The 16,533-nt window shown below is 39.2% G+C and overlaps 1 protein-coding gene across 5 annotated transcripts in view; it reads right to left on the reverse strand.

Annotated features, from left to right (window-relative positions):
* The window catches only part of LOC149543066 (uncharacterized), a 233,030-nt gene that overhangs the window by 213,298 nt on the left and 3,199 nt on the right, over positions 1 to 16,533 (reverse strand). The gene's annotated exons all lie outside the window — the stretch shown is intronic.

The raw sequence follows: 16,533 nt of genomic DNA on the forward strand, positions 1-16,533 counted from the left end.
ATTACAGAAAAAGATCCAACACACTTATGAATGCTTATAATTTCCAATCAGATGCAAAGATTAAAACTTACAAGTAGTGTTGATATATTATAGCTTCCGTCAGATACAAGAATTACCATGCCTTAAATTCACACAAGCAACTAACGAAACTATTCATATCAAACTAAGTGTGCAGAAATCTGTACTTCCAGATTATATTTCTCTTGATAATCGAGTAACGATATCTTGCATAATATTGATCAGGAAATGATCGGATGCATTCCATTAGGACATAATAGAATCAAGCAAGATGATCTATCTACATCTATACTGATCAGCGGTTTGTCTTGATAATGTTTTGGTTCACTAGATTAGTTTGTATTATGTTAACTATTGTTTAAACCAACAGTCATGTCATGACCGGACATGAGAAATGTCCTCTCATGACATGACTATTGACTTTGTGCCTTTTGGAACAATACGTATATCTAACCGATCAAACCAACAAAAGTATTGAAATCAATAAATACATTCTCTCATACAGGTCAGCAACTTCAGATAAGAAAGTAAAACTAATATCCAGATTAAACACACAGTCTTCATTGTAGTTGTAATTCTGATCCATTCTAGAATAATCTGATCTTTAGCTGCAAGTCAAATGAGAATTACATTCTCCAAACTGAAAATTGCTAAAACTACACCAGTCTGATCATAAGTTTAATTCACAATTACATGGTATGAGAGCAAGTCTAAGGAAGATCAAAAATTGAACTTGAGAAATCAGATTACTCCCCTTGATATTGCAGTTAAATTCCAATGATTCCATCCTTCAAAAATGTCAAACATGATCAGATTTGAGGATCGCCTTGAGGTTGCAAACAATTTCACATCTTGGAAATTATGGATAATGATGATATTAAAAGAAAATAAATTAGACCAACTTGTAAAAAATAAGAATACAGAACCTGAGAACGAACCAGAAAAATCTCAATGGATTGAGAATAACGAAAAGGTCATGCAACTAATGGTAGATGCAGTTAGGGATCACATAGTACCTATATTGGCAAAACAGGAGACCGCATACCTTATGTTCAAATCCCTTGAGAGCAAATTTGAAAAAAACAACACTGGAAGAACTCATGTACTGAAAAGACAAATGAATCACATAAGCATGAACAAAGGAGAATCAATCAACGCAATCTTCATGAGAATAACTGAGCTAAGGGATCAACTATCAAGTTGTCAACTCTTGGGTACGAAATTGATAGCAAAGAGTTATCCCTAATAGCCTTAGGTGGCCTCCCAAATTCATGGGAGTCATTCGTACAAGGCATAAGTGCAAGACCAAAACTTCCAAAATTAGATCGGTTAAGATTTGACTTCCTTCAAGAAGAAGCTAGACAAATGTCAAAAGGAAATAAACAAAAACCTATAGATGAGGATTTTCAGGTCCTAAACACAAATTCACATAAGAAAAGAAAGAAGAACTTCAAAAGAAAGAGAAATTTTCATAGAAAGGGTTCATCCAAGCAGAGAAGAGATGTCTCTCAAGTTCAATGCTTTAGATGTGATCAATATAGATACTATGTTGTAAAATGCCCTGACAAGTGTAATGTCCCCATTTTTCCTAGGATTGGAGTTTCAAGGATTAGCCTATTATTGTGATCCTCGTAGGCTAATTATTGTGGATAGAGGGTCTTCTGTGGCAGTGGCTTGTCTTGGGAGGGTCTTATCTTCTCCATATTTCAATAAGCTACAAGTTGGTCTTTGTTTGGCTTAAATCGGACTTCGTTTGGGCTTAGTTTTGTATACCTACTATTTTTGGTAAGTTGGTGTTGATTGAGATGGACCTTTTCTATTTTTGGAAAGTGCATTTGGTCACATGGTGAAATAATAGGTTTGACTCCTATTTCAGATGACATATTTAAATGATGAGTATTTTGGGAGTTATTATATTTTTAGTGGCCAAATTATTATTAATTATTAAATAGCTTATTATAAAGTTATAATTTAACTTTATAATTTCACTTAAGTTAAGAGTTGAGTTATCATTGGAAAGTATCATTTATTAATTAGTTAAGCCAAGTGAGAGAATTTAAAGGAAGCTTCTAATTAACGTTGTGTGGTGAAGCTTCTTGAGTGAAGTTACATTTTGGCAACAAAAGAGAATTTGGAGGTTATAAATACAAGCCCATTTGTTGAAAAAAAAACACTTGAATATTTATTTTCTTTTGTTGCCTTTGTGGCTTTTCTAAGGTTCTGATTTTCAAATCCCTTGCTGAGGTATAAGGGTTTGATTTGAGGTTTTTGCTCCATTATTGAAGTATGGTGGAGATTGGTTTCTTGTGAATTATGAGATTTTCATGGTGGCTTCTAGTGTTATATTTCCTATAGCTGAGGAGCGATTGTTGGTTGGAATAATTCAGTGTCTTCTCTTACTGTATTGATTGTGGCTAAGAAAGCAATTCTATCTTGGAGACTTTGGTAATTTATATCTTTGATTTCTGGTAATTATTGATTTGGATTTCTCAAGGCTGGACGTTTGTGGTTTTGTTGAGGATAAAATCTTTATGTGATTGCAAGCTGGAATTGTCCAAAGCATAGTAAGTTAATGAATAAACTCAAAACTTGTTGTGAGACATTTGTTGTTTCAGATTTAAATGTGTAAATTCACATGGCAGATTTATATACTAGTGCTTGATATTTATTTGAGCAATGTAGAAGGCTAAAGTTAATTGAATTTGTGAACAATTGTTCCATTTTCCGATACCGTGTTTTGGAAATTTAGATACCATATATTCAGTGATAATTGGGTTGTCTACCAAGTGTTTGTTGAAATGTCAAATGTCTGAATAAGTGGTATTGCTAGAAGCATAACCGAATAGGGTTATTAACAAGACAAAGAAACAAGATAAACTTGGAAAAACAAATACGGAGGATGATTATGAGAAGTTCCTATTCTACTCAACACTATCAAATCATGTATCAAACAAATTCAACACTTGGGTGATTGATAGTGGGTCATCAAGACATGTCACTGGATTTCGAGAACATCTAGATACTATGGTGGAAGAAACTGATGAAGAGGTAACCATTGGGGATGATTTTGTACATCCTGTATAATGGATGAGAACTTGTACCATCAAATTAGAATCAGGTATCACTATCCAACTAAAAGATGTACTGTTGTACCTAGAATTAAGCAAAACCTAGTATCAAACTCTGTCCTAGAAGATAATGGATATAGAGTCACTTTTATGGATGGGAAAGTTTTGGCATGGCCAAAGAACTCCGCATATAAGACAACTAAGACTATTGGTATAACACAAGGATATCTATACCAACTCTGCACTCAATCTAAACAATCACTCATTCATGAAACTTCTAACTCTAATGAGATCTAGCATCAAAGATTAGGTCATATGCACTTTTGCACCCTAACCTCCATGGAAAAATTGGTAACAGGACTGCCCAAACTAAATCCAACTCATAGTGGGACATGTAAAGTATGTGCCTTAGGGAAAAACACAAAGAATTCTTTTCAAAATAGTTAGAGAAGAACTAAAAATATATTGGAATTAGTCCACTCTGACCTATGTGGACCCATGTCTACCCACTCCATGGGAGTTTCCCTATATTATGTAATTTTTGTGGATGATTTCTCCAGAAAGACCTAGATCTACTTCGTTAAGTGTAAAGAGTCAAAAGAGATCTTTAAAAGGTTCGAAGTGTTCAAAGCCCTAACAAAAACTCTTCTAGAAAGAAAATTAAAATTCCAAGAATAGAAAATGGGAAAGAATACACTCCAGAAATATTTAAAGAATTTTGTGTTAATGTTGGGATTAAGAGAGAGTTCACTATACCCTATAATCATCGACAAAATGGGGTAGTTGAGAGGAAAAACAAAACTATTGTGAAGGTTGCAAATCAATGATGTATGACCAAAACCTAGATACCTCATTTTGGGCATACGCATCTAGAACAACTGTTTACATCCAAAATAGATGTCCCCATTCACACCTTGATAACAAAACTCATGAAGAGTTTTTTACTGGTCTAAAACCTGACATAAGCCATCTAAGCATATTTGGTTGCCTTGTGTATATTCATGTGCCTAAAGAGAAGAGGTCTAAACTAGAACCTTTTGGGAGGAAAGGAATTTTTATAGGCTACAATGAAACCTCAAAAGCCTACAGGATTTACATACTTGAACAAAGACAAATAGAACTTAGCAGAGATGTCATATTTGAGGAAGACATTGCCTTCAAAAGGGCAAAGTTCAAATGAGTTAGAAATTTTGGAATCACCTAACAACATGGAGGAAGACTCTGCACTTGAGATTAAGAGGAAGCACTTAGATGAAACCTCAAATGAAAACCAAATTGATCCTAAGAATCAGAGGGAGCATCAAGAAAAAAATCAAATCATTAACAATAAGAAAAGACCACTTTGGGCAAGAAAAATTGTTGAGGAAGCTGAAAACTTTGCACCGCCCAAAGAAACTTTCAGAGAAAGTAACAGGCCTAACAAATTCTCGAGCTATGTAGCCTTGATGAGCAAAAACATTAACTCAGAACCTACTAGTGTAACAGAAGCTCTCAAACATCAAGTACGGAAAGATGCCATGACAAAAGAGTATCAATCCATTTTGAAAAATGATGTAGGGAGATAGTACCTAGGCCTAAAGAGAAATTTGTTGTCTCCTCCAAATGGCTCTTCAAAATCAAACATGCTGCAGATGGCAACATAGAGAAACACAAAGCACTTTTTGTTGCTAGAGGGTTCTCTCAAACACAAAGCACCCTCCATCTACTAGTATGTTGGCACACGTATGCCATTGCACCCTCCATCTACCAGAGCCGACTAGTACGTTGGTCATACGCCATTGCATCTTCCATTTGGCAGAGCCGACTAGTACATAGGCACTCGTATGTCATTGCACCTTCCATCTGGCAGAGCCGACTAGTACATTGGCACTTGTACGTCATCGCACCCTCCATCTAGTAGAGCCAACTAGTACATTTGCAAAGTTGACTAGTACATTGGTAGAGCCGACTAGTACGTTCCCACTAGTACGATGGCAATGTGGACTAGAACATTGGCAATACCAACAAGTATGGTGGCAGTGTATTGTTGAGTAGGTTGGTAATCCCCTACTATTGAGTAGACTTGGTTTGCCATAAAAGGGGTAACCCACATGAGTACCAAGTTGGGAACATTACAGAATATCAGCTTGAGGAGTTGCAAATTCTTCACTGGTTTTAGCACTTTGAGTTGGTGGAACATTCCAATGAATTATGCAAGTGTGTTGGCTTCATCCAAAGGCCAAGATTGATATTATTGTTTGCAAAGTTCAACAAATGCGGCCCCAAATCATCTCAGAAGATTTTTGCAAGGGTTGGAGTTTGAATTCTATGCAGGTCGCAGCTATTTAGAGGAACTATCTTGGTGGTTGGAAAACCACGGTTCATCTATCAGCTACGACATTCACAAGGGGGCTGTGGTTAAAATTTCAGGGCCAGCATTTAGTAGTGTGGGACTCGTTTTGTGTAGAGAGAGCCTCCAATTCCAAGTCATGGGTTTTGGCATTAGTTTATGATCATTTTCAAAAGGCTGCAAAACAATTTGGGGTGGTTGCGAATGCATGCGTTCAACTACAGGTTCCTCTCAATAAATTCTACATAAATCTCATATGCATTGTATTCTCATTGTATAATTGTCTAGTTTTAAAATTAAGAATTTCAGTTTAGAGTTGGTAGTGAAATCAGAATTCTGAGCTTATACAAATGTTGGTCAAGTGTTTGTCAGAAAGTTAGGAGTAATGCCTTGAACACCACCATAATATGATACATGTCAACTATTTGGTTTAATGTCTGTCTTTTTTTCAACGAAATTCAAATTCTATATATGTTGCCAGTTTGTTTCTTATGACAGCATGAGGAAGTAATGTTCTTAATTAAGCTTGAACTATTTGATGAAATGCGCATAAAACAAAACTAAAGTTTTAAGAGCAAAAATGCAAGGGTTATTACAGTGGTAAAGTTAGAAACAGGTTGGGATTCTTACATCCAAGCTTGTACAGCTCATTCTAACAGACATATATACTGCATTATCAGACTTCAAATAGAATCACCAGCAAGTATTATTGTGCAAACAACAATAGCATTCAAACCCAACTATTAATCTTCCAATCAAACCCTAGGAAGCTAGCAATTACTTTCAAATAAAGAAATTAGCACAAACAAGGTGATGTCACCTTGATGATCAATCACAAATCCTCCTCACTATATCTTTCAACAGCCAGAAGAATGATAGAATAGAGATTTCATCCTCCAAGCCTTGAGAGAATAATCTCTACAATTTCATACAATAACCAAACCTTCCGAAAGAGGGTATTCCCATCTCTTTTACGCATTTTCTAAGAGCTATTTCACCAATCCTAACAATTTGGGATAAAGAAAATCACTTTTTGTCTTTTCCTATAATTTCGGGATTTTTGCTTTTTTGCCTCTATTTTCTTGTGACTGCTTTTTCAGCCCCTTGTAACATGAATTTCCTTCACTTAAGTCTTAATTAATTTTATTTATGCTTCCAATGTATTGCAGAATAAAAAGGGCCATTTAATTAAATATTTCCCACAAACTATAGACTATGCATTAATAAAGTTAAATAATTAAATTGAACTATGTAAAATGAACTTTATTAACGCATAATAAATTGTATCAATGATAAATATATGATCTTGTCAATATTACCAATTTACCATCGACATGTCACCGCAACTGGAAGTCCAATATGCCCATATTGACTTACTATAAATAGTAAGTGCCCCTAAATTTGCCTCAAATCACCTCAGAATGAACTGCGACCAAAATTATCTAGGCCAAAATGCCTCTAAGTCCCTTTTATGTCCCGGTTAGCCTATAGGACCATGGGTAAATAGGATAATGACAAAGTCATACAACTTGTGCTAGAAAGGGGACATTACAATCCACCATTCCCAAAGATTGCTTGTCTTCAAGCAATGCCAATGCATCCATAATCAACTTACTAATTCATACTAAAACCATGAATAAGCCCAAGGTCCCAAATCAGCCTAGGAAAACTGCATCACCACCTGTTGTAGATAGTGTCCTGCAAAGTGCCCAAACAAAAGACCTCCCACCAATCTCCAGAAGGAAGAGCAGTCAAGCATTGCATAAACTCTGTCATCTCCTCAAGAAACTGCTCTTCAAAAGGACCAAACTAAAAATCCATAGGAGTGAATTAAGCGATGTCAACATAGACTATCACATTCCTATCAACTGTTGAGTTGCTAACCAAAACGATCTCAGGGTTTTGAATCGAACTTAAAACATCACCACTGTAATAACACTACACTACTCTAATCATTAATAATAAAACAACATACTCAAACTACTCTCTTCTCTTGTAACCCCATAAAGTAAACATCACCAAAACCAAACTGAAATCCCTGACAGTGCTAAAATCATTCCCATAAAATATAACATGCCAAGAAGCTCAAAAAAATCACATCACCAAACCAACTACCAATCATGATCTCAAGCAACAAAAAACACCTTTCTCACCCACCATAAAAAATAAACCCAAGCATCTCTCCTCATGACATCCCGAAAATGAAGAAGATCAATCATCACCACAACTCTACAAACTGCCAACCAAAGAATGCCTCTATTATCAACTGAAATCATGTGACCAACACTTAATCTCCAAGTGTCAAGGGAAAAAACTTGAGTATTCCAATATACAAAACTCACTACGCTCAAACAATCATCTCAAAGCATGTGTAGTAACATTATGAAATAACTGCAATGACCCAAACTCTCCCAAGTGGAAGTGACGAATAACTGAACTATACCAAGAGGATATCCCAAAATTGGCTGCACTGAAATCTACAAGTATTCAAAATCAAACTCCCCCAAGATTGAGGTCAACATAAACAATGTGAAAAAGCTAGAACAACAATAAAAAATCTAAAATCTTCCTCGATACATAGAACTCATGAATATGAGAGTAACGGAAAACTCATCTCCTATGATCAAATCTCCTCACTATCAAACCTCAACCATGAACTGCTCATTTGCTAGATTATAGAAACCGTATAACTATTGAGAATTGATATTTGAACTCGTATGTAATCCAATCAAAGAGCAGACAGCAGTGCTAACATTCATTATTACAACTCCAAAGCCCTCTGAAAGATGAACCATAGCATAAAGAAGTTTGATGTCTTGGAACAACTCCAAAGGTAAAATTTTGAATCTCCAAGCAATGTCCAACTAAAAATCTTTACTTCCTCAACAAAAGAAATTGTATCAACTACCCTAAATGTGAGCGAACCATAAAATGAAGTACCCGATCTGCAACCAAAAAGAAAGCTCGCAGATCCATTCATTGCCAAGTAACACTCCCAAGATTGACCATTCTCTGAATGCTCCAATCCTTACTTAATAACTCTCTTGAATCCATTTGTAGATAAACCAATGGAATAACAAGATGATTGGTAATAAAATGAACAGTACTATAAATTCTGAAATTTAGATCATCACCCCTCCAAAATCACTCCATCCTCAAAACTGGCTTTTGTTGACATGCAACTGATAATTTGCATCAGATGAACTTGGAAACACTCCCATGGTTCCTTAATGGTCAAAGCACTTGAATATCCCATAGTCATTATTTGAAAATTTTCTCTACTGCACACCAAATAATATGGACCTTTCTCAGCTGCAAAATAAGATTAAGGGTTTGTCTCGATCCTTCAACTATACCAGAAATTTTACATGTATGACTGACACCTTTTCTTTTCAAGCAACATTGTCAGATTATCCTTGGCTGTTACAAGTAGTACATCAATCTCTACACATTCTTCCCATTGAAAAGATAAGATTCTAAAATGAACTTCACTGAATTGCCTTGCTTGATCCATTAAGTTGATTTTCTCTTTGATTTGTTAAAATTGTTGTTTTGTAGGGGCAGCCAATAACTTAACCTTCTTAGTTCCTTTCTTCTATCTATCATATAAACTTTACGTCTTCAATGCATCTTCCACAAAGTTGTAAATTAAATCAGATCTCTTGTAGATCAGATTTACGCCAAAAACATCATGTACAGCCATCAACACCCTCAAGTACCTCTCCTTCCACATGAAGTTACCCATTAACTAGTCTCATTTTATGAGATGTTTCTAACAGAAAATCAAGCATGTCACCCTACATTAATGTTGTCACATAGCTGCAAAAAAGACCTTGTTAATACGTAATGGTTCTTCATGTAGAGAGAGTAAGACAATGGTACAATCATTCATATCAGGTGGTTTAGAAGGAGGATGTCCATCTGCCTCATAATGTGAACCATGATCAATACCAAGCTGGAAATCAGACTCCAACTTAGTTCCTGGGTCCTATATAATATTTCCATCAAGTTCAATACTACAACCAAGAGTTGTTCCAATGTCTAACTCAAAGAGTGGATTATCATTTGTCTTCCCATCACCCATCTCAAACAATGGGTTATCAATGCGGACCTCAAATTTATTCTTCCGACCATCTTCATACAAACCAAGTCAACTGTTGCTATGAGGAAAATCAAAATCAGAACTGTTATGTAATGTTCCAAGGCAAGTTAAGTCCCAAACTAGATGGAAAATTTTCCTACAGAAAGTTCGTACAGAGTTTGGAGTGTGTCCGAACAGGAGCAAGAAAGACCGTACGGTGTGACTCAACAAAAATAAAAGGTGGGCCGTACGGTAACAAGCATGAAGGGAGTCGTACAAACTAGCTTGACCGTATGGTGTTGAGGATTGCCTTGGAAAGGTCGTACGGTGCTTAGAATAACCGTACAATGGTTGGTCAAGGCCATACGGGCATAGGAAATGTCGTACGGATGTATATATAAAGATATGGCGTACAGAAATGATGAATGCCGTAGGGAATGAATGGTAATGAGTTGTATGGAAAAATACCAAGCCGTACAACTAGAATGAGTGTCCCAAACTGCACAGGGGGCTCCTGTAAATGATCATAAACCAAACAATGCTACTTTAATTGCAATAAATACATATACAATTAGTCGATACCAAACCAAGAGCAATCACCAACGGAGATATTTGTATAATTAAGTCTTTGAATTGCCGAATACAGATCGAGGCGGACACCAACGGAATAGGGTGAGGGTTGAATCCCACCGAAACTGCGCAGGCCAAATAGGGAAGGTCTTTCACTTCCGAAATGGCGAATAATTGCCGAACTCCAACAGGAATCCCCAATACAGATAATTGAAATCCAAAAGCATACCTATCGACTACTACGAGCCATGCTTAAATACCCATCAGGAAAAGCTTTCCGAGGGTGTACAAAGATTAGCCGATGGCGACACAAACTACTATGACAAAAATTAAATTTGGGTCCAAGTTAAATTAAAACAATCGGCCCGTTACACAAAATAATCAATTACATTTATTTTTTGTCGGGGACATCACAATCCTCCCGCCTCGAAATTTGCTTGTCCTCAAGCAAATGCAGTGTCGGATGCTGTAGGATGTGTTCTCCCTCCCACGTTGCATCGTCTAGTGGTAGATGTCGCCAACGTACCAAATATTCTCTCACAGTTCAATTATGCAAGACCTTTTCATGCATTTCGAGAATCTCAACAAGTTCCAGGATGAGTTTCCCCTCCTCATTGAGTGGTGGAAGATCTGTAGTGACGGTGATGTTTTGCCTGATAGCCTTCTTCAGACAGGAAACATGGAAGACATTATGAATGCGGCTACCTTCAAGAAGCTCCAATTCGTACGCTACCTCACCAATGCGCCGGATCATGCGGTAGGGGCCATAAAATCGGGGCTTCAGTTTCTCCTTCCCTGTTCCCTTCAATGATGATTGTCGATAAGGTTGTAACCGGAGATAGACCAGATCCCCCACTTTGAAACTCCTCTCTAACCAATGTTTGTCGGCGTATACCTTCTGTCGATTTTGTGCCTGTTGTAGGTTTTCTTTCAAGCTCCTCAAAATATCCTGTCCTTCCTGAAGCCAATCCTTGGCCCTTGGAGCGCGGTTGTCGCCCAACACTGTATCGATGAAGGAGAGTGGTTCATACCCGTATAGAGCCTTGAACAGCGTCATCCCGATTGACATGTGATAAGTTGTATCGTAGCAGTACTCCCCAAGGTGGATCCATTTCACCCATGCGCGTTGTTGTACCGAGACGTAGTTCCGTAGATAACCTTCAAGCCATTTGTTCACAATTTCAGTTTGGCCATCTGTCTGTGGGTGGTAACTTGTGCTCGGTGATAGTTCAGTTCCTGCCATTCGAAACAGTTCTGTCCAGAAGATACAGACGAAGCGTCCATCCCGGTCACTGATGATGTTTAGGGTAATCCGTGCAGGTGAAAGACTTCTCTAAAAAACAGATCGGCGACCTGTGCAGCCAAAAGGTCCGAGGGGATGGTGAAGAAGTGAGCGTACTTTATCAATCTGTCAACTACCACGAAGATGCAATCCCTTCCGTTCACCCGGAGAAGACCTGTTATGAAATCCATTGATATACTTTCCAACTTATGTTCGAGAATCGGCAGAGGCTGTAACAGTCTGGCAGGAAGAGTATGTTCGGATTTGTTCTGTTGACAAATAGTACATTCTCTAACATGCTGCAACACGTCCCCTTTCAATCCCTTCCATGAGAACCTTTCCCGCATACTTCTGTAAGTCTTCAGGAAGCCAGGATGACCAGCCAAGGGGGAGTTGTGCATATGCTTTAGGATCTTCTGCTTAAGCTTGGATTCTGGCACTAGGTAGATCCAATCCTTCTAATAGATGATATCATTCACCACCTTATAACGATAATCATGGATGTGACCATCCATTATCTCACAGGCAAAAGTATTTTTGGAATATTTCACCAGCAGCTGTGCCCTCCAGTCAGCTGAGATCTGCTCTAGTGAGTAGATGGTGGGTTTTCGAGATAGGGCATTTGAACAACATTGTTTTTTCACTTTACATATTCAATGTCAAAATCAAAAGATTGAACCTTGCTTACCCATTTTTGTTGCCATTCGTTCAAATCCCTCTGCTCTAGGAAATATCTCAGGCTGTTGTGATCTGTACGGACAACAAACTTGGCACCAACCAGGTACTGCTGGAACTTGGTCAATGCATGAACAATGGCCAACATTTCTTTATCATAAATGGAATACAAGCGCTCGGCTAGTGTAAGCTTCCTGCTCTCATAGGCGATGGGGTGTCTGTCCTATATCAAAACCACTCCAATACCTTCCCCTGATGCGTCGCATTCCAAAATGAATGGTCAAGTGAAGTCAGGCAGTGCCAACACCGGACAAGTGCTTGTGGCCTCTTTTAGCTTATCGAATGTGAGTTGTGCTTCTTCATTCCACTGGAAAGCCCCTTTCTTCGTCAGATTTGTTAAAGGCGCGCTGAGCTAAGAAAAACCCTTGACAAATCTCCTGTGGTAGCTGCACAATCTGAAGAACCCTCGCAGATCTGTGAGTGATTTCGAGGGAGGCCAATTGAGGATAGCCTGGATCTTCTCCTGATGCACTTGAACCCCATATTGACTGACAACATGCCCCAAGTACAATATCTCCGTCATTCCAAACTCACATTTGGATTGTTTGGCGAACAGGGACTGTTCTTCCATGATACTTAGAACCTCGTTCAAATGTTTTAGGTGCTCCTCCCACGTCCTGCTATAAATGAGAAGATCATCAAAGAACACCAACAAATACTTATGCAACTGCTTGTTAAAGATGTGGTTAATGCATGACTGGAATGTAGCAAGTGCGTTGGTCAGACCGAACGACATGACCAGAAACTCATAGTGTCCGTAATGGCAACGAAAGGCCGTTTTCTCCACATCCTCTTCCCTCATTCGGATCCGTTGGTATCCGGAACGAAGATCTATTTTTGAGAAATAGACCACACCATGTAGTTCATCCAGCAGTTCATCTATCCTCGAAATGGGGTACCTGTTCTTTATTGTCCTCTTGTTCAGTGCACGATAGTCCACACACATACGCAACGTTCCGTCCTTCTTCTTGACCAACACCACTGATGATGCGAACGGGCTAGAACTGGGACAGATCCATCCCTTATCAAGTAACTCCTGGATCGTCTGTTTGATTTCATCTTTGAGCTTCTTCGGGTGGCGGTACGGTGTGATTATAACAGGTTTCGCTCCTGGTTCTAACTCTATTGTATGTTCAAATCCTCGATGCGGCCGTATGCCAGGAGGAATATCCATGAAAACCCTTTCATGCTTACTTAAAACATCCTTAAGCTCTTTATCCCATGGAGGTGTTCAGTGCCCCTTAATAGGTTCCGCCGAGATGAAACATTGTGCAGCCCACACAACATCATCATGCCGTATAATTGCCTCCATCCGATGCACAGACACTTCCTTCGGTCCTTCGTTTGCCATCCCTCGAAGGACCACCTTCTTCCCGTCAACCACGAAAGTGAAGTCCATTCGCTTGAAACTCTGAGTGTATTCATCAAGCGTCTCCATCCACTGTATGTCGAGGATGACCTCCATGTCGGCCAGATCCACTATGAAAAAGTCCTCTGTCACCGTGTGATTTGCCATCGTGATGCTCAACTAAGGAACTAGGTGCGTGCAGGGCAGGAAAGTCCCTCCGGCAACTTTGACCTAAAAGCCCACATGTGCTTCCGTCAGAAGATTTCTTCGCTGTACTAAAGATGAATTTATGAAATTCAATGTAGCTCCGCTATCCAACATCACTGTGACCCTTTGTCCCTGAAGGGTACCTCACACACGAAAAACTGTGCACCTCGGACTGCCAGCCAAGGCAATGGATCCTCCACGTTTTATTAAAGCGGCAATCCTCTCCGTATGGTTGAAGTTGGCCATGTCAATGTCACCACTAGGTTGGATGTCTTCCACTAGTGTTTCCTCTCGATCCTGCTCATCTTCTTCATCGGACATCACTTCGATGTAATGAATTTTCCCTTTCCCGAGGCATCGGTGGCCAGGTTCCCAAGGCCCCTTACAATTAAAACATAACTTCTTTCTTTGGAGTTCTTGTCGGGATGCTTCATCCAATGATGGCTTCTTGGGCGGAGGTTTGTCCCTCGAGAACGTCGGCGGTTTCAGATGTGAATGAATCCGAGAGGATGAGGATGATGCTGATGACGACGCCATGCTTCGTGCCTTACTGATTGCTTCCGTCAAGGTTGACGAGTTGAATCCTTTCACCCAACCTTTCAATGGTTCTGCTAGTCCATCCATAAAGAGAACAACCCACCTTCATTCAGAGATGTCTATCACCAACACAGAAAGTCTTTGAAACTCCACGATGAACTGATCTACTGATCCTATTTGCCTCAGTTGTGCCAAATCTTTGAAATTGAGCTCAGGGTCTTTTCCATCAAATCGTTCAATTAGTCTCTCCATGAACTCAGCATAAGTCTTTATTCGATCATGCCCAAGAGTGATAGTGTCGTGGTGCCACCATTCGTGCACAACGCCCTCCAAGTGTAATGCAGCGAATTTGATCGCTGCTTCTTCGGGCATAGGATTTAGCTGGAAGTAGGTGTCGTCTTTCATTACCCATGCCTGCACTGAAATGGAGCCTGAACCGTCAAATGGAGACAGGTTCACCTTACTCAATTCTCTCCTTAGGTCATCGTTAAAAAATCCTCCTCTGTTTCCACCTCCTACGTATCTCATTCTTAGATCTGCGTAATCCTTGTAGGAGATGCCTTCTTCAAGATTTGCATTCCGCCAATCCTCCCATATTTCCTCGAAGGTTGGAAGTCTCTCTCCGTGATGTGTCTCAGTCCATGGTGGGAAAGTCGGCATGGATGGTCGAGAGTGTGCAATGTGAGGGTATGATCTGCCTGCCATCGAATCTGCACTATGTCCATTCGGTTCTCTAGAAATTTTGTTTTCCGCCAACTTTTTGAAAGTTTCTTCCATAAGCCGCTAAGTATCAGTGATCTATGCCTGGTTCCACGCAAGATCCTTTAGAAGTGCAATGAGTTCGGCACCTGTCGGTTCCCATTCCCATTCCTGTTCTTCAACCATTCGATTAACGAAATGTGTCTTTCTTCTCTTCCAACTATAAACTCGCATTCACCGATCACAGGCTGGCAAGATCGATTGCTCTGATACCACTGTAATGTTCCAAGGCAAGTTAAGCCCCGAACTAGATGGAAAATTTTCCTATAGAAAGTTCGTACAGAGTTTGGAGTGTGTCTATACGAGAGCAAGAAAGACCATACGGTGCGACTCAACAAACATAAAAGGTGGACCATACGGTAACAAGCATGAAGGGAGCCGTACAAACTAGCTTGATCGTACGGTGTTGAGGATTGCCTTGGAAAGGCCATACGGTGCTTAGAATAATCGTACAGTGGGTGGTCAAGGTCGTACGGGCATAAGAAATGCCGTACGGATGTATATACAAAGATATGGCATACGGATATGATGAATGCCGTAGGGAATGAATGGTAATGAGTTGTATGGAAAAATACCAAGCCGTACAGCTAGAATGAGTGTCCCAAACTGCACAGGGAGCTCCTGTAAATGATCATAAACCAAACAATGCTACTTTAATTGCAATAAATACATATACAATTAGCCGATACCAAACCAAGAGCAATCACCAACGGAGATATTTGTATAATTAAGTCTTCGAATTGCCGAATACAGATCGAGGCGGACACCAACGGAATAGGGTGAGGGTTGAATCCCACCGAAACCGCACAGGCCAAATAGGGAAGGTCTTTCACTTCCGAAATGGTGAATAATTGCCAAACTCCAACAGGAATCCGCAGTACAGATAATTGAAATCCAAAAGCATACCTATCGACTACTACAAGCTGTGCTTAAATACCCATCAAGAAAAGCTTTCCGAGGGTGTACAAAGATTAGCCGACGGCGACGACACAAACTACTATGACAAAAATTAAATTTGGGTCCAAGTTAAATTAAAACAATCGGGCCGTTACACAAAATAATAAATTACATTTATTTTTCGTCGGGGACATCACATGTTATATCTTTCATCAAGGACTCCAAGGCTGCCCAAGTCTCTTGTGCATCCTCAGTATCATTTTCAATAGTATATGATGGATTTAAATCATCCAAGTTCCTAAACTTCTGCACAAACTCAACCCCATGCAAAGATAAATCAGATTTTGTTCCAAGATCTTTATCACAATCATCAATACTATTGTCCATACTTAGATTATGGTCATCATCATAATCAAAGTGAAATTTATCTTATGCAAGATCTCCATCATACTTAGGTGCCATTACACCCAAATCCCATGTTCACAAGGTTGATTACTTCGTTCAAAAATAAAGTGCTTGTTGTCCTCATCATGAGTGGTTACCTCTGTGAGAAAGTCATTTCCAGACTCACTAGTATTGATGTCTTCATAAACACTCCTCTCCAAAGGTTGTGTGTGATCATCCAACCTATATGTATTTGAACTATCATCACTAGGAATATCTGAAATCAATCCCAAGGCTGTTATTTCGTCTTTCCCTTCA

This window comes from Cupressus sempervirens, chromosome 8 (assembly GCF_028749045.1).
Source record: "Cupressus sempervirens isolate cs-2001-9-10 chromosome 8, ASM2874904v1, whole genome shotgun sequence".
NCBI lineage: Eukaryota > Viridiplantae > Streptophyta > Pinopsida > Cupressales > Cupressaceae > Cupressus > Cupressus sempervirens.